The 19,928-nt window shown below is 38.9% G+C and overlaps 1 long non-coding RNA gene across 1 annotated transcript in view; it reads left to right on the top strand.

The window, feature by feature from the left end:
* Positions 1-351: 351 nt before the first annotated feature.
* LOC144378412 (uncharacterized) overlaps positions 352-19,928 on the top strand; it is a 56,863-nt gene continuing 37,286 nt past the window's right edge. The window contains exon 1 of the long non-coding RNA XR_013440067.1: positions 352-439. This is a non-coding gene — a long non-coding RNA (uncharacterized LOC144378412). The remainder of the gene's footprint in view (positions 440-19,928) is intronic.

Here is a 19,928-nt window from a genome sequence, read left to right as displayed (position 1 = left end):
TTTTATCGTATTGTTTTGTACTAAAGAATCAGAGGACATTTTTTAACAAGGCGGGTTAATCTTGGATCAGTATGTAAAACTGGTAGCAAGGGTCAGAGTCAGGGAGACTAGGAGGCTAGAGTAAAAACCTGGGGGAAAAGTGGGGAAGACCTGAATTGGGATAGTGTCACTTTACTCCTTTAACCAACAGAAATGTTATTGGAAAACTAAACTTTTCATTTATCAAAGTGCTTTTTTCAGAATGCTGGAGCTTAAATAGAGAATTCCTAAGTGCGTCATTTGTCTTGTTCTCCTGTGAAATGAAGTTGATCATCGACCTTGAGAAGTTTTAATTGCTTATGGGCTGATATCAGGGTTTTTCACTGAGATGTGTACCTTTAGGGCAAGGACCTCGATGGGGAGACATGAACCCTCGGCACCTTGAACAGAATTTAGCAGAGTGAGTGCTCATCAAAAGTGTTTTGAATTTTGTCAGGTTTGATTTAATGGTTGTGCTGTGTTTCTGTGTTCTTGTCTTGCTCTCCTCTCCACTTGGACAGATTTAAACCTTCTGGTGCTTATATTATGATGGTGCTATTTCTCCAAGCTGCATAGGCCTCTTTGTCTCACCAAAGCATATATATATATTTTTAATATTTATGTTTTAGTTTTAGGTGGACACAATATCTTTATCTTATTTTTATGCTGTGCTGAGGATCGAACCCAGTGCCTCATGCATGCTAGGCGAGCGTGCTACCACTTGAGCCACATCCCCAGCCCTCACCAAAGCATATTACATATACTTTTTTTCCCCTTGTTTCTTCTTTATCTCCTTCTGATCCTCCTCCTCCTCTTCCTCCTCCTCCTCCTCCTCCTCCTCCTCCTCCTCTTCTTTCTTCTGCAAAGAGGAAGTTTATATTGGGTTCCTGGTTGTAGAGGTTCCGTCATGGTCAGCTAACTCCGTTGCTCTGGCCTGAGGTGAGGTAGAGCATCATGGCAGAAGGGGAAGAAAGCTGTCCATCACATGGCAGCCAGGAAACAGGGAGTTGGGGGGAGAACCTTATGTTTATACTTTAAAATTTACATTTTCCCAGCTGAGTTCAACTTTTGATCTTCTCATATTTGCTTCTGACCACCCTATCAACAAGCCACTTTAATTCAGTAGCCAAGAATTAAAGCTACATAGGTGGGTGCAGTGGCACATGCCTGTAATCCCAGCAGCTTGGGAGGCTGAAGCAAGAGAATCCCAGCCTCCCAAGCTGCTGGGCCAGCCTCAGTGATTTAGTCACATTCTCAGCAACTTAGTGAAACCCTGTCTTGGAATAAAAAATCAAAAGGTCTGCAGATATAGCTCAGTGGAAGAGTGCTCCTGGGTTCAATCCCCTGTACCCAAACAAACAAACAAAAAAACCATAAATCAAACAGTTTAAAGCTACTAAGTTACCAAAAACCTGCTTACTGGCAGGTTGTAAGATCCTCAGAGGAGGAAAAGTCTTAAATGAATCTCGCCTTAGGTTGCTGGTTCTGAGACCTGGCCTTGGTCATTAGCAGGACAATTAGGTAAACATCTATATTTCTGGCAGTAATCCATCCTCCCTGGTTCGAGTTTGGGGTGTGTGGGAGTCCCAGGTGGACAAGAGAGGGTTAGGAATTTGAATTTGAACAAGTATTCTTGGTGATCTGAAACCCAGACAGGTAGTCAAAACTCATGGTATCAGTCCTTCAGAGAGTAAGCGAAGGGGCTGAGGGGACGGGATCTGTCAAGCTGTGGTGGAGATTGAGAGGTGCCGGGAAGTGCTGGAGGCTTAGTGAGACTCTGCCCTTCTGTGTTATCTATGCAATTTTAGTCTTCTATCTAGAGCCCACCTTTGTCTTAAGGCCTTTCATGATTAACTCACAGTCGGGCTCTAGAGGTTGAGGATTTGCTATTTTGTTTGCATTAAATGCAGGAATTTCAGGCTGGGGATATGGCTCAAGCGGTAGCACGCGCCTGGCATGCATGCTGCCCGGGTTCGATCCTCAGCACCACATACAAACAAAGATGTTGTGTCCGCCGAGAACTAAAAAACAAATATTAAAATTCTCTCTTTAAAAAAAAATGAAATAAAATAAATGCAGGAATTTCCATGAACATAAACAAAGCTGAATTATCTTGCAATCCTGGAATTGTTAGGAGTCTTAGTGGTCACTTAGTGGGATGTGCAAAATTTTAAGACTACCTTAGATAACCAAAGGACAAGCAATGCCATCAAGATAAGCAAGGCCATCAAGATTAGCAATGCTCAGAACTGTGAGCAACCAGGTCAGGCTTTTCCTGCAGGCTTTCTGCCCTTAATCTTGCATGGCAGAGAGATCACAAAGTCAGGAGAGAAGACTGAAGGAGGAGAGGTCTGAGGGTCTACCTAAAGGAAATTGAAAGGAGATCACAGAGAACATGGAGAGCACCGGGAGAGAAGAAGGAATGTGGGGAAGAACACAGAGGCTCCTGGACATTTGCAAATTATCTACTTGGAGGTTGATCTGATGCTAACCACAGTCCTGCCCTCAAAGGGCTCTCAATCTAGGGATAAACAGATATGCCTTACAATGGAGAACGATAATATTAACAATAGGGGCCCACTCCAGGAGGAATGTAGGAAGACAGCCATCTCCAATGGTCCATTTTTTTTTTTAATAGTTCAGGATATAACAGCAAATTAAATAAACTAATCAGAAACATTCTTATCCAGTTATATTTAGAAGTTTTAAGCTTTAGTGTTAATTAGAACACTGCTAGTAAAACAAACAGTTATCAATTTCTGGAAATTGATATTTGGATCAGAACCAGATGTTACCAAGAAGTGGCTGTCAAGAATATAATAAAGGAAAAGAGCTGGGCACGGTGGCAGCACATATCTGTAATAACAGCTAGTTAGGAGTCTGAGACAAGAGGATGGAAAGTTTGAGGCCAATCTGGACAGCTCAGTGAGAATCTGTCTCAAAAAAAAAAAAAAAAAAAAAGCTGGGGATGTGGATGTAGCTCAGCACAGAGTGCTTGCCTAGCATGCATGAGGCTCTGGGTTCAATCCCCAATACCGAAAAAGAAAAGAGAAAAAAAGAAAGAAAGAGACATTTTATAATGTTTCAGGCAAAGAAATCTCATGTAAGCTGATTTGATCAGTACCTATTGTATATAGGCAGTGAAATGTCACATTGCCTTGAATACATTTTGTTCAATTACTACATGTTAATAAAGATTTTAAATTAAGGAGAGAGAAAAATATTATTCACCTTGATTTGATAATTATGTAGTGCATACATGCATCGAGTTATGGTGCTGTGCCCCCCAAATTTGTACCACTAAAATAAAAAATAAGTTAAAATAGAATTGGTTTCATGAGACACAGAAGAGGAATAAGTGTCTCCTTGTTAAAAAAAAAAAAATCACCCAGAGCTAAAAATGAAAAATCAGATTTCTATTTGTTATTCTCCTTTTTTTAATCACTGATCACTGTCTTTAATTTTTTTTTTTGAGGGGGGTACTGCAGATTTAACTCAGGGGTGCTTTACTACTGAGCAATAACCCCAGTTTTAATTTTTTTTAAATTTATTTTGAGATAGGGTCTCGCTACATTGCTTAGGATCTCACTAAGTTGCTGAGACTGGCCTTGAACTTTCCTCCTGCCTCAGCCTCCCAAATTGCTGGGATTACAAGGGTGCCTGACACAAACTGTCTTTTGTGTTTCTTTAAAGATTGAAGTATTTCTCTTTGGGAGGATGAGACAAATTTGACACTGCCTGCATCTTCCTCCCCCAGTTTCACCTATAATCTCAAAGCTGTTGTTGGGTACTGGGGATCAAAGATGTCTTATTACTATGGTATAAAATTGCAACTATGTGGTTGTAAATTTTAAGATGTCTCATGGATGGACTGGGGAGAAGTAAAAAATTAACAAACAGATTGAAGGTGCCCCAGTTTGGCATCAGGATAGGAAGGGTGTGGAGAAAGGAAGAAGGAATTAATTAGTGTATGAGGAAAGAAAAAAATTATTCTAAACATAGAAATAGTGCAATTAAAATGTACCAGGCAGTATGGTTTGGACCTACACAGAAGAAAATAAGCCGGGTGTTATTTTACTAATTAGCAAGGGGACAAAGCATATTTTTACCTTTTAATAAAGAACCCCTGAATCAAGAATGATGTAGGAAATTTCAAGGATACAGAGATTATACTTTTATAATGCACTCATAGATTATCTTGTAATGATCATTAGATTGAGAATAAGTCAATTTTGCATACCTAATGACCAATTTTATCATGATGATATCTACTCCTTAACATTATTATATTTCAGTTAAATGAAATACCAACTAAAACGGTCCTTTTTTTCCCTCCTCTTAGATTATATAAGATTCTTATTGCAATGGGATCCTAAGTGGTTTTACATAGCTTTTCATTTCTAGCAACTAGGTTGAATCTGTGCTACACAGATTTAGTTATTAATAGATATTTTATAATTCAACTTTCTTACTGAAATCAGTGCTTCCTTTTAATTGCTTTCTGCTCCTGATGCAAGCAAGACACACACTAGGCATTCAAAAAGAATGTTGGCTGAAGAAACACTGTGTCTGGATAGGTATAATCAGAGTTTATAATTTTGATGTGTTACAGAAAAGAATTCAAAAAAATTTAAAAAATCCATAGTGATTACTAACCATAATTTTTTCCCTAAGGATCAGGAAAATATTTTCTGGACAGATTTTTCTCCAATAAAATCAAGATCTAAATTCACTCTACTTATTGAGAGTGCAGGCCCAACACTTAAATTATAGGAGGCTATGTTTGTAATTCAGAATTCTCTCCAAGTGGACTTTCAGCCCTGGGAGTCGAATAATGGCCTCGATTCTTCCACAGCTTTCCCTGGTGCCAGGATGAGTCACCTGGACTCCACAGTGTGGCTGGGTTGCCAGGGGCAAACTTGTGAGCTTGGACTCTTTTGCATGCAAAAGATAGTACCCATGACTGTACATACTGAAAATTCAATTGCAGGTGTATTTGCAAATTGGATTTTGAGGGGGAAGTTTAAGCAAATCCTTTTGAAAGTGAATCCCTCCAAGGAGTGAGTAATAAAGAAACAAGAAGAAAGGTGACAATCAAAAACCTATTAAAATCTAGTTTCCAGAGAAGATCCTGACTGTCTAATGACATTTATGCTTTCATAGCTAGGCATTTAACAGTCATTTTGTGTCAGTTGCTTCCTTTATAAATGCCACGTGGCAAATTGTTCAGTTCCTTGTATTTTTGAGACCTTAATCCTGAACACTCTTAAATGCTTGAAATAAGCGGGTGATGTAGGAAAAAAGAAAAAGTCAGTATTCTCTGTCCCTCTGAATTTCTCTGTAAGAACTTGCACCAAGGCCTTAAGCACCAATACATGAAGTCCATCAATGTCATTTATTTGATTTATTCATGACTTTTCCTTTTTGTTTTTGTACTGGAGTGTACTCTACTGCCGAGCTACAACCCCACCTTTTTATTTTGACACAGGGTATCAGTAAGTTTCTTAGGGTTTTGCTAAATTGCTGAGGCTGGCTTTGAACTCCTGTCTCAGCCTTCTGAGTTTCTGGGATTACAGTTGTGTGCCACAGTCTCTTTATGCTATTCATTCTTTTATTAAGTCCTCAAAATGGTGGCTAAGAAAAGGCCAAATCAACCACCTATTTAAAAACCTTAGGATTTGGAACAGCAATGGAGTTGAATCTAAAGAAAGAAATAATTCTCATTTGCTTTTTCATGGATACTTTTAGTTCACGTGGTCATTAGCCTATTTTTTTTTTTTTTGCTTTTGTTAAGCAAAAAAAGTGGTTATTACCTGCCCCGCCCCCCCCCTCAATTTTTACCCTAACTTCTCAATTTTGTTTCGGGCTGCATTTACGATTGCTGCTGTCCTCTGGGATAAGCAAGATAAGGCAGGAGTGGAGATGAGGTATTAGGAACAGTAGAAACCTACATCTCATGATTTTGTCAGATTGTAAATGTTTTGTGTTAAGAGAAATGTATGATTAGGTTTCTGCTGTTACCTGTCAGCTCTCCAGTTGAATGGTTGTTCGGGGACCTAAATGAATGCTGGCTCAGGATCTAGTATCTTTCTTTCCCTTCATGGTATAGGTATATAATGTAATCCTAATTGGGAAAACATGAAATTGTCAAGTTTTAACATACCAGCCAATTTATCAAATAATTTTGGAGTGGTCTAGTATGAATATATTTAAAAAGTAGAGTAAGGATTGTGTTTGATCTCTATTGGAAACATCAGCCAATTTATCAAATAATTTTGGAGTGGTCTAGTATGAATATATTTAAAAAGTAGAGAAGGATTGTGTTTGGTCTCTATTGGCTTCTAGGAATGTATTACCTAAGCCTGTTAAAAATAAATGGTATATAGAGAAAGCTTTTCTGAAAGCAAAATTTGATGTTTGCCAAACTTATGGGCTCATGGGTTTCTGATTGGAGTGTACACACAGACCCTTCCTATGTAAATACATGCATTCTAAATTTACCTGAGCGCTTTAAGCAGCTCTTAACATCATATGACAAGGAGAACATTTGCTAATCAGAAAAATTACAACCTATTCATACTTATTGTTTGATTATTTCTTTGCTGACCTCCGAGGTCCCATTGTTGATTGAATTAGTTATAGTAACTTGTATTTATTTTAGCAACTAGCTATTATGAATGCAAACTCTTCTTATCGGCAGATGATTGATAGTCACATTAACAAGTTGTTGAACTGGTTGCTTGGTTTGAAGAAATGCTTAAATTCTGATGTTACTTTTTTTTTTTTCTTTTTCTTTTTTAGTCAGCTAAGAGTAGCAATTAGCCCAGATAAGCCCAGAGTAACAAAAATTTAATTTTCAAAGTAGAATGTATTTTTGTTTTTTTTGTACTGGAAATTGAACGGAGGATCACTTTACCAGTCTGTTTTAGTTTTACTTTGAGACAGGGTATTTATTGCTAAGTTGCTGAGGGGGCTCCCTAAATTACAGAGGCTGTCCTTGAATTTAAGATCCGCCTGCCTCAACCTTCTGAGTTGCTGGGATAATAGGTGTGTTCCATCATACCTGGCTATGATGTCATTTCTTTAAATCTGATTCTGCTTAAAGCAGTAGATTCTATCACTATTCCTTTACAAATGTATTTTAGTACACTGAAGAGTTTCCTGAAATAATTGGCTTTCTCAGTGTGGACTGGAGAAGATAGGCCATCAGGACTATAGTCAGGCATCTGAAAGAGAAGTCCTTTGGTACTAATCATGTGGACTTTCTGCCCTTATTTCTGTTCTGTTTTGTTGCTGTATAGGGCCTCCATTTTGTAAAGACTCTCAGGCACTTAACATAAGTGAGGCCCACAAATGTCTCATATTTTTTTCCGCTGGTATAAATATCGGTTTGATTCTTTTTTAAAAAATGGAAACATCAGCACAATAGAGTAAAGTAAATTGCCCAGGCTCTCTGATGGGTGAATGAAAGGGTTAAACACGTCTTTAATCTAGTTTTCCAGATACAGGCTTAGCAGAGTTTCTCAATCAGAGAGACCATGGTTGTGTTTCATTAGAACATTTCTTCCTGAGTACACAGGCATTGTGACAGGCACAGAGAAAGGTCTAAATATGGACAATGAGTAAGTCAAAGACAGATGACTGAAAATTTCTTCTTGAAGCTGAATAATGTTGTGGGAAAATTCTCTTGCATGATGTCCCAACTTCAAAAGGTGTCTAATGGTGTATCAGAGCATTTCTGGGGACCTCAATTTCTGATGGTAACTTTTTATTCAGAATTTTAACCAATTTATACAAATTTTCTGAAGGCAAATACCAAGAAATTCAATTAAATGTAGGACAGTTTTGAAATAAAAAATTACCAAAAGAGTATGGGAATGGATGAGATCAAGTTTCTGAAATTGAAATCTGCCTAAAGTCACCTGGGCCCTGCTGTGGACCCTAATGGGACCTTAATCTGTTGGCATATTCATAGATGATGTGGACGGTGACAAAATGGCAGAGTGTCTAATTATTAATCAAGTCACAGGCCCATATCTCTCCCCCCCCCGTCCTCCACCTGTTTCCTTGGAGACACAGTTCCTTGTCAATTTTTTGAATTACATTAATATTAAACTGCGACTTTGAATCAGGAAGAACGCAAAGTATCTGAAGAGTAATATTTATATCTTCCAGGTGACATTTGCATCACATGGATAAACGTTTAAAATGTTCTTGAGATCACGGAAAAATAAGGAAACAGAGTTCAAAAATAAAGTATAGAACTTGTTAGACTAGTTTCTGTTTAAAACTTGGTGGATTACACTTCTTTGTTTTAAACCATTAGAACAGCAATGATTCAATATCAAATTCCTTAAAGAGTCCCTAGTTCCTGCTGGAAAGTTTTGATGAAAGCTTTGTATTTATTGAACTGTTCTACCCACACATCTTTTCTTTAAGATGTTGTTTTTCCCATGTCTGCTGTTTTATTGTATGATGGTTATTGAAAGTTTAGATGTCACTGACTTTCCGAAGGTATATTTTTATATTATCATAAATGAACGTTAAAAAAAAAAAAACACATCACAAAGAGTGTGGTGTGTTCAAAGTGAGTGTCAGGAGACCTGAGTTCTATTTCTGACCCTGACATGTGACTTTGGGTAAGTCAATGAATTCATGTGGGTCTCAGTCTAACTAGCTGCGTAATGGGGGTAATAATCTCTCTCTTCTACCTACTTCACAGGGTGTTTTTCTTAAAGGATTAATTAGTTAATGTTTGCAAACCACTCTGAGCTCCTTTGATAAAATACAAAGCACCATTATTTATGACAATAATAATAGTGTTTTTGAACCTGTAGGTTTCCTTTCATCCAAAGATCCTAAAGTACTTTACCACTGGGATTGTAACTTTATAGAGGATTATCATGTGGTGGTTGGTTCTCCTTGAAGAAACAGATGGTAACAAGCAGTCTGGGTTTTCACTAGAGAGTAATTAAGTCTCCTACCAACTTTTTGCCTCATTTGCATAAGCTTCCCAAGACAGATGAACAGTTCCCAGAGAGAACTGGGAGGAGCTGAATTGGGCTCCTTCTTTAACCCTCACTATTATGGATTTTGGAATATCAATGTTTCGACCCCCAAATCTATTCATTGAGAATTGGTTGAAGTTTGGGAGTAAGCTGGGCACAGCGGTAAACACCTATAATCTCAGCGGTTCCAGAGGCCAAGGGAGCAGGATTGCAATTCAAAGCTAGTCTCTGCTATTTAGTGAGACACTAAGCAACTTAATGAGATCCTGTCTCAAAATAAAAATAAATAGGACTGGGGATGTGGCTCAGTGGGTAAGTGCCCCTGCATTCCATCCCTGGCACCAAAAAAAAAAAAAAAAAAAAAAAGAAAGAAAGAAAGAAAGAAGACTTGGAAAGAATTAGACAATAGATAAAATAGGTTCAACTAAAATACACATGTAACAAAGGCAGATTACCTGCAGATCTTTCAGGTTGTGTAGGTACTGATGATGTACAGGACCTGTGAGCTCTCCTTGGCAGTCTGGTTAGACTAACTTTCAGTTAAGTGCCTCCCTCATGTGTACATCTATGGTGGTTAAGAAGAAGAGTGTACGATGTGGTCCCTACTCTCAAGTTGTTTACGACTTGTTTGAGAAGATGAAACTTGGATACAGGAAATAATTAGTGAAGTAAGGAAGACAGCGTATCATTAAAGGCTAAACTGTGTGGAACAGACCACAGAACATTGAAATAGGGGAGTGGTCACCATGGACCAGCATAGTTCAGGAAAGCACCAAGGGAGTGAATTTACAGGAGTGTGCTTTCTGCAGGACTAAGGAGTGCAAGAGGCAGTGTGCTTGTGTTGGGAGACGGGCAGAGAGGGAGGCTCTTCCCAGGTACCTGGGGGTTTGGTGGTCAGACAGGTAGGAGGAAACTGCCATGGTATGGAGAACTTTATAAAGTGGGCAGGGAGTTTGGATTTAATTTAATTCACTTTTTTTAAAAAAAGACTTAAGAAACCAGGGACCTGATGAAAGTAGCATTTTTGAATCATTTCTTGGCTGGAATTGGGTACAGTCATCCAGAGGGGGGTGGAACTCTCTGCAGAAGAGTTGTAATGGAAATGGAGACAAATGAGTTAAAATCGAGCTTTTTACTGAGCGTTTGCCACGCAGTGGCAATTTGTCTTATTCTCACAGCAACTCAGGGTGATATTAATATTAACTCCTGGGAGCACTGATTGCCTGCTGTGGAATCTGTGGCCAAGGCGGCTGAGTAATGGAGCCAAAGTCACAGAGATGGTGCGTGTCAGAACCAAAATAGTTGGGGCTGGATAGGGATGTAGCTTCATGGTAGAATACTTACCTAATGCACAAAGTCCTGGGTTCAATCCCCAGAAGAACAAAAACAAGGTTGTTAAAGTTAGATTAAATTTGGTTGAGATCCCAGAAGCCCAGGATTGTAAAGTTTAATTTTGACTCGAGATGAAATTGGGAATAGTTCTAATTCGAAAAGAAGGAAGAGAAATTTTTGTTGCCCATATTTGAGGTTTTGAAAGGGGAAAAATATGAAATTGGAGCTGAGTCTAAAACCTAGGATGCGTTAAACATTTTCTGACTTGAAAACTACTCCACGTGATCCGGTGTTCGCCATCATTTCTAAAGCTTGCAATTTGACTTAGGAATCTACACACTGATTACATTTTGGATACATTTGGCAGCCAAAGTAGAGCAGGAAATCATTATTGGATAAAAAAGGGCCACACAGGAGGAAGTTTTTATTGGCAAATATCAACTTACGTATTCACAGAATCCTATCATCATAGTACTGGAAGGACTTACCCCTGCCTCATGAAGGCCTTGTCTAAAAGGTGTCCAAAGAGATAACTATCTCTTTTCTTTTCAAAACCCGACCCCCTTCCAGCTCTTTCAAATGTCTTCCACCCCCCAGCACTGCTATCTTATTAGTTTAAATCCATTTTGGGGTTATCTCCTCTGTGAGCATGGAAAACAGTTATCATCTTTTCTACTAAAGCCCTTCTTATTCTAGAAGGCTGTAATTACATTTCCCTCAATTTTCTCAGCTTTAGATGGAATAATATACATGTGTGTATCTGACATTTGTTGACACCTTGCGATGTGCCAGGCATTGAGACTGTCACATAAATTATCCTTTTTCGTTCCTACAAAGGCCTGTGAATCAAGCATTTTTAGCCCTGTTAGAAAAGTAAGAGAACTTGAGATTCGAAGTTGATAATATCTCTTGAATACTTGGTAAATAGATGAGCCAGAATTGAAAAACTGTCCCTACCTCCCCCAAGTAACTGGGAACTTGAACCCAGGAACACTCTTCCACTGAGCTCCATCTCTAGCCCTTTTTGGTTTTTATTTTGAGACAGAGACTCATTAGTTACTGAGGCTGGCCTTGAATATGTGATCCTTCTGCCTTAGCCTCCTGAACAATTAGGATTGAAAAACTGCCATTTTTAATGAGAATGTATGCATTAGATTTTTCAATCCTTTGAGTCAACTCTTTCAATTTTCCTTTTCTTCTCTACTCCTTTTGTTTTTCTAAGCCTAGATGTCTCCAGGCATCCCTTGTAAAACTTAATTTTGACTCAAGGTAAACTTGAGAATAGTTCTGATTAGAAAAGAAGGAAGAGGCCATACTTTCTGTGGCTATTTGAGGTCTTGTTCTTTTTAACACTCATTTAAAAATATACATATGTTGGTTGCATATTCTGTAATATCTGCATGATACAGTTTGCTTGTGGTACTGGGGATTGAATCCAGGGCCTAATGTATGCTAAGCAAGTATTTTACTACCGAGCTACATCGCCAGCCCTTTCATTTTAGTTTGAGACAAGGTCTTCCTAAATTGTTCAGGCTGTCCTTGAGTTTTTGATATTCCTGCCTCAGCCTGTGAGTAGCTGGGATTATAGGAGTGCATACTACACCCAGATATATGAGACAGTTTCCTCACTTTCTATCTAAAATAGAAGCTCAGGGCTGGGGTAGTGGCTCAGCTGTAGAGTGCTTGCCAGCATGTGGGAAGCACTGGATTTGATTCTCAGCACACATATAAATAAATAAAATAAATGTCCATTGACAACTAAAACAAACCATATATATATTATATGGTATATATGCATATATATATATATGCTTGTTTTATATATATATGTAAATGAGAAGTTCTTTGCAAGTTGAAACCATAACTATTTAGCTAAAACACTGTGCTCTGAGCAGTGATTGTTTTATTATGGTCTGAGCAAAAAAACTTCCATTAAGAGGAAGACGGAGACTTCCGAGGTCAGACCATCTCTCTTTCCTCTGCCCTGGAAGCCTTGTGTACAAACACAGTCAAGCATTACACAGAAGAAGGTGGGGGGGGTGTTGGGTTCAGAAGACCTGGGTTGAATTCCTGACTCTAAAATTTATTACTTGTTTAACCTGGGGAAATTACTGTAACTTTCTAAGTACTTCTCTCTCCTTTGTAAAATGGGAATGATATTACTAGGAAATGCAATTAGGTGGGTATTTTGACCCGAGCTGGGCACATCGTAGTTTTTATGATTACAGCGTTTATAATTATACTATTCTATTCTTGTGTGTTCCTCATGAAATCATTGTTTTTTTTTTTTTAGTTTTAGATGTACACAATATCTTTTTTTTATGTGGTGCTGAGGATCAAACCCAGTGCCTTGCGCATGCTAGGCAAGCACTCTACCACTGAGCCACATCCTGAGCCCCCTGAAGTCACTCTCTTACCATACAGTAAATTCTTTAGGAGCAGTGATTAGCCTTCATTTATATTTTCACTTTCCTCCATTCCAAACCCGGCCACAGAGTAGCTTCTATTAAGTTTTTTTTTTTTTTTTTGAGAGAGGATCTTGCTAGGTTGCCCAGGTTGGCCTGGAACTCCTGAGCTCAAGTGATCTTCCTGCCTCAGTCTCCCAAAGAGCTGGGATTACAGGCATAAGCCACTGTGCCCAGCTAATGATTTAAAACTGTTTTAATAACTACATAAGAAAGAACTCTAGTGAGGAATCCAGTTTGGAAGACTCTGTTAAAAACTCTTTAAAACTGAAATGAGACTGGGGGGCGGGTAGCTCTGTAGAGTGCTTGTGTGGCAGGCATGAGGCCTTGGGTTCAATCTCCAGTATCACAAAACAAACAGAAAACCAAACCAAAGACAGCAGGGTTTTATATATTGTACGTTGTACCAGGCCCTAACATGGGGCTCTACTTATTAAAAAATGTGCTTAAGTATTCCATAAGTTACCTGAAAATCACAGTGATGGTACTTTCATTTCTAGTATTTTGCTCAGCTCATTTTCAAAGGTGTAGATTTCAATTTCTATAATGTCTTATTCTTGCTTATGGATTCTCTTTTTTCTTTAGATCTTTACACATTTAAAACAAACATTATTATTATTATTTGTACTGGGGATTGAACCCAGGGGCACTCCACTGAGCCACATCCCCAGCCCTTTTTGTATTTTATTTAGAGACAGGGTCTTGTTGAGTTGCTTAGGGCCTCATTTAGTTGCTGAAGCTGGCTTTGAACTTTCAATCCTCCTGCTTCAGCCTCTGGAGCTGCTGGAATTCTAGGCATGCGCCACTGCACCCAGCTAAAACAAACTCATTTTAGAGCTCCTTTCAGATTGTTTGATTGTCCCTAGATTTGTACTATAAATCCTTCCTTTATTTGGATGTGGTGTTTTCCTTTTATGAAAGATGTTGGTTTTGTCTTGTGTTTTATATATTATATATATATATATATATATATATTTTTTTTTTGGTACCAGCGATTGAAACCAGGCATGCTTAACCACTCAGCCATCTCCCCAGCATTTTTATTTTTTATTTTAAGACAAGGTCTCACTAAGTTGTTCAGAGCCTCACTAAATTGCTGAGACTGGCCTCAAACTTGCAATCCTCCTTCCTCAGCTTCCTGAGTTGTGGGATTACAGGCATGCACCACCACCATGCCCTTTGAGAACTGAGTTTTCTTAAGAGAGTACACTAAATGGAATGGGTGATGATATGTTCTCCCCCTCAAGTATAGCATGAAGTTCATGGGTAGATATGTTTGGTGGGACTCATTTATAATTTGCAGAAGCTTTAACAGTATTTGTTATACAGAGGAGATAAATATATTCAGTGTTCACAGAACACACTGTGCTGTTTTCCAGCACTTAGGCACCTCCTCAGATTTTGTGGAATTCCTGGAAGGTGGTGACAAGTCCTTTGATGTGCTGGCTGATTGTATAGTAGACTTGGATCCAAGAGATGGGAGATACTGGTGTTTCAGGACATCAAGGAATTTATAATCTAGGAGAGACACCCAAGGCAATGATAAGAATACAAGTCAACAAAGTACTGTCCTAGGAATATTAGTTTAAGAGCTCTGGGAAGCCCTGGTGTGGTGCATCCCTGTAATCCCAACGACTCAGGAGGCTGGTAATGTGGTTCAATGATTAAGCATCTGTGGGTTCAATCCTCAGTTCCAAAAAACACTTTTTTTTTTTTTTTGGTAGTGCTGGGGATTGAACCCAAGGCCTTATGCATGTACAAAAAACATTTTTGAAAAATAAATACCTGAGGATGTAGCTCAGTGGTAAAGCATTCCTGGGTTTGATCCCCAGTAACTCATCTCCCCCGCATCAGAGAGAGAGAGAGAGAGAGAGAGAGAGAGAGAGAGAGAGAGAGAGAGAAACTAACTATGGGCATAAATATACATCAGGAATTAATTCTGCAACATGGAAGAAAATAAGAAAAACCAGAAAGGAGGTGGTGACCTGGTGAGGATGTATCTCAGTGGTGGAGTGCTTGCCTTAGCATGCACAAGGTCCTGGGCTCAATCCTCAGAACCACCAAAAAACAAAAACAAAACGGAAAACCAGTTGACAACCGTTCTTTCGATGAAATACAATGTGTCATTTCTTTTGGGAAGGGACACAAGTAGGGGGCATATATAGCTTCCTGATTGCAGAGGGTTTGGACAAGGTTTGGGATCAATTTTCTTTATGCAGACACAGCCAAGGTCTTTTCTTTTCAGCAATGACCCCACCCTTCACCGCCTTGAATGTTGTCTTCCAACAATGAAACATAAACACCAGGGTATTGGCTTCTGGTCAATGTACCCTTCCCTACTCCCATCCCACCCCCTGACTCTGAGGTCTTACCCTCTCTCTGCTCCCAGACCAAGCTAGTCACTACTTCCCATAAGTTTTCTATTTTCAAATTCTACTGTTTCGGGCTACAAATATATATCAATTTCCACTGGTGGGTATGTTTTTATTGCTTTTGTTCTTCTTGTTGATTTTTGGATGATATCTAAAGAAAGGATTACTCTACCATATTTGACATATGAAGTGTTCAAGTTAATTTTTTTTTTTTTTTTGAGCCAGTTGTAGTGACACAACACATATACTCTCAGTGGCTTGGGAGGCTGAGGCAGGAGGATAGCAAGTTCAAAGCCATCTCAGCAAAAGCAAGGCACTAAGCAACTCAGTGAGATCCTGTCTCTAAATAACATTACAAAATAGGGCTGGGGATGTGGCTTAGTGGTTGAGTGCTCTGAGTTAATCCCTGGTAACCGCCCCCCCCCCCCCAAAAAAAAGAGCTTTTTTTTTTTTTTTCCCATTATTTGCTAGTTTTCTGACATTTCCCAGTTTGTGATAATCTCTCTCTTAGGCCATTAGACTTTCCTTTTCTTTGCATTAAAGATGAGGATTCACCTTCATGTTGTCTAATTTTGATTATCAGAGCTGTTGATCCTCATGGTTTAAAAAATTAAATAGTCCTGTGTGGCTTATTAGGAAAACTAGTTGTCACTAGCCTGCCATTTCTCTTTCCTCTGCATTTCCCAGTTCTCTAGAAACACCCTTTGTCAACTTTTTTCTTTTGGTACCAGGGATTGAACCCAGGTACACTTAACCACTGAGGCACATCTCTAACTCTTTTTAAATTTTTTATTTTGAGGTCTTGCTAAGTGCTTAGGATCCTGCTAAGTTGCTGAGGTTGGCTTTGAACTCATAATCCTCCTGCCTCAGCCTTCCAAGCCCCTAGGATTACAGGTATGTGCCACTGTGCCTGACTTTTTATTAAACGTCATTTTTTGTTTTTTGTTTTTTTTGGTGGTGCTGGGGATTGAACCCAGGGATTGTGCATGTGAGGCAAGCACTCTACCAATGGAGCTATATCCCCAGGCCTATCAAACTTTTAGTGGCTATTTTTGGTAATTATAATCATATCACTAAATAACTATTACTTAGTGTACTTTATCTAGATTTTCCAGGTAAGGTATTATCTACTCACTTCTTGCTATGGATGATAAGAATTTAGATCTCTTTTGCCAACCATTTTCAAAAACAGGTGTACATGTACTCACACACACTGTCCCCTCCTCTGTGCCATATAGATTTATGATAATTTGATTTAATCTTCAGCATTTATCAGATTATGATTTATGGCTATGTGAATATGAGTTTCATCTGCACTATGTGGTATACTACAGTCGTTTTCCCTTTCTTGAACCATTTTGAAAAATTTAGTGAAGTATATAATTGTCTTGTTCTTTATTCTTTAGTTTGCTTTCCTCTTCTGCTGAACCATCTGAACCCATCCAGTGTTCTATCAGCTTCCTCTTCTTGGACATGCCTCTCTTGAACCCTTTGGACTCCAGTCTGAACCATCTTCTGTCCATGGCGCACAACTGCCAACCAGAGGTGCTTTGCACGTTTCTGGAACTCCCTTGGTCCCTCCTAGTGTGATGCACTAGGGTTTGGAGGTTGTATCTTCCTCTCTCTTGGTTTACCCAGTGTTACTGTGTAATACCTCTTCCAGAAGCTACCTGCATAGAGCTTCAGAGGAGATAAACTGCTAAGCAAGTCTGCAAGACTTTAAGTGCCCTCATATTTCATTCACATTTCTCCAGGCTTTTAGTATAAGCCCTCTGCTCCCCACTGTGCCTGGTGCCCCCAGTCCACAGAACCTGTACTTTTCCCATCAAGAGGCGAAACTGTCATTCCTCTGCCAGGGATTACTGAGATAGAGGGAAGTGGCTGCTTTTTTAAGTGGGGTGGGGGAGAGTGTGAAGGGGTTTGGATTCTTTTAAACAGACTTTCTACCAATTCTGTTTTTGCCATTATCTTCACAATGGCTTCCAGAGGCACCTGGTCTGCTTGCTACCTTCTTTTCTTCCCTTTATTTTTGCAGAGCTGGGATGAAACCCCAGGTTTCATGTGCACATGCAAGGTATGAGTTTTGCCTCTGAGCTACACTCTGGACCTCAGCCAACTTCTGAAGATAAAAAGAAATAGTCTGGCACTTGCCGAGTGTGTACAGTCCTGGGTTTGATCCTAGTAATCCTGCACCCACTATTTTATAGACACACACACACACACACATATGGACATATATATTCATATCACTAAATAACTATTATATATATACACATATGTGTGTGTGTGTGTGTGTGTATACATTTATTATTATTATTTTTTTCCCTTTACATAGAGTAAAACAAACTGGGTTGTTGCTAGTTTCCCTCAACTCCTGATTTTAGTATTTGGCTTTTTTGGACTACTTTTTTTATTAGCATATGTCCTTTTTACTTTCCAACATTTATTTTATTTTTTTGGTACTAGAGATTGAACCCAGGGGTGCTTTCCCACTGAGCTATGTTCCCAGTCCTTTTTAGTTTTAGATTTTGATACAGGGTCTCAATAAGTTGCTGAGGCTGGCTCAAACCTGTGATTATCCTGCCTCAGCCTTTCAAATTGCTGGGATTATACATGTATGCCATTTCACCTGGCTTCCAACATCTATTTTAGAATTTTATTATTATTATTATTGCTATTGTTTCCTTTCCCATTCTTTTTGCTTTTTGGAGTGATACTCTGAATGAAAGTCTTTTTTACTGTATTTTAGGGAGTTTCAGAAGAGGGGAGTAAGCATCTGTTTAGTCCACAGTCTTTAATTACAAAGCCTCCTTAATTCATTCTCTAGTTTCTGCTTCTCACTATTGTCCCTGGTGTCTCTGAAAATCTAATCCACAGTAGACAATGTGGGACTCAATTGAGGTTGACTTGTATGTCTTTCCAAGATGGAGTAATCTGGACTCATAAATTTTGATGAATAGACTTAAAATCTTCAAATGAGAAAAACAGCACTACTTTATTGACCAATTTCCAATATATTTTTTTATTTTAATCTGGGACTCATAAGCATTATTATTTTTTTCTCTGTGTATGGGGAACATGTGTAAAGGCCACAACTTCATTAACATGAGTTACTTTCATAGTTGAAAAAGAGAGCAAAACTTATATTATTATGAGATTCTGACAGTTACATTTCCCCCTCTCTTTACCAGGGAATTATATAGATAAAAGGAATATCACATAAGTGTTCTATGATAATCAGACCTTTTTTCACTCTCTTTTTCTTACCTACTAAGCTCCCTGACAGGAAGCTGAGCCTAGATAAATAATATCTGGGATGTTTGAGGAATTATAATACAGCATTGGGGTGACCACTAGGAGATTCCATGATTCCGTCAAGAGCCTGCATATCTGCGAGTGTGTCTCTGAGTGTGTTTTGATTTGGCTGCACCTGAGTTATGAGGAAGTGAAGAATATGGCTCAGAACACATAGGTAGCCACGTAGACTTGAGTTCTGTCCACTTGCTAATGAGACTGACTTGCACAAGGTACTTAACCTTTATAAGCTCCTGTTTCCTCACCTGTACAGTAGACAACTTAATACCTGCCCTGCAGGTTCCTGTAGAGATTGAATGTGATAATGTATGTAAAGCACTTGGGACAGTGACTGGCCCTTGGGATGCCCTTACTGTGGGAGGTCGAGATTTACCGTGCCTCTCTATCCTCCTTTCAACATAAAGAATCTGCATCATCTGCAGTTCCAAAAGTTCAAATATTTTCTTGATATTTGTATTAGACAATAGAAAACCATTGAGTCACATCTGTGGTGATATATTTGCCAGCCCTTAAATGTAAGTTTATGATATAGGCATTTAAAAATCTTGTAAAAGATACAACCGTCCCTGCCCCAGAATCCTCGGATCCTTAAAACAAAATAGTTAAAAGATGTCTAGCAATTCTTCTCCACGAAGCCCATTAAGATAACGAACATGGTGGTACACACCTGTAATTCCAGTGTCTCAGAAGGCTGAGGCAGGAGGATCTCAGGTTAGAGGCCAGCCAGAGCAACTCAGTGAGATTCTGTCTGGAAAAAAAAAAAAAAGAATAAAAGGGGTTGGGGATATAGTTCAATGGTAGAGTACACCAGGGTTCAATAGTCAGTGCTCTCCAAAAGGACATAGAATTAATTAAAAACAAAACAAAACAAAAAAAACTTAGCACAGCGTGCCAGACCAATTCTAAAGGATGTTGGTTATGCTATAGCTCTTCAGATCAACTTTATTATTCAAATGGTTGTGTGATGTATTTATTTTTGTGAAATATCACATGATAAAACACTGAACAGGTGCTGGGATGGATATAAATATACAAGCTGTTTTTTTCCCCCCTTCTTCAAGATAGAGCAGTGATTTGTATAATTCCATTACTTTGTTTCTCCTTTTTTTTTTTTTTTTTCTTCTCTCTTTCTCTTTTCCTGATATGGGGACGTGGTGAAAGATCTTAACAGGCTAAATTAGATAAGGCGGAAAAGCTGTGCTGGCCTAGTTTGCTGCAACTTCCCTATATGACTACCATGTGCACCCAGGACCTAGAAATACCTGTCCTGTTGCTAACCTGTCATTTAAAACAGCCTCCAATGGTTTGGTGTGATTCAATCAGTCCTTTGGTCTCTCTCCGTGACTTAAATATGCAGTCACTATTGTGGCTTCTTGTCCACGTGAATGCTTTTGGGAACTCTTGGCCTTGTGTGCAGC

The sequence above is a fragment of the Ictidomys tridecemlineatus genome, chromosome 6 (genome assembly GCF_052094955.1).
Source record: "Ictidomys tridecemlineatus isolate mIctTri1 chromosome 6, mIctTri1.hap1, whole genome shotgun sequence".
Classification (NCBI taxonomy): domain Eukaryota; kingdom Metazoa; phylum Chordata; class Mammalia; order Rodentia; family Sciuridae; genus Ictidomys; species Ictidomys tridecemlineatus.
The sequence above is the reverse complement of the archived record's forward strand: the minus strand, read 5'-3'. Positions and strand labels throughout refer to the sequence as shown.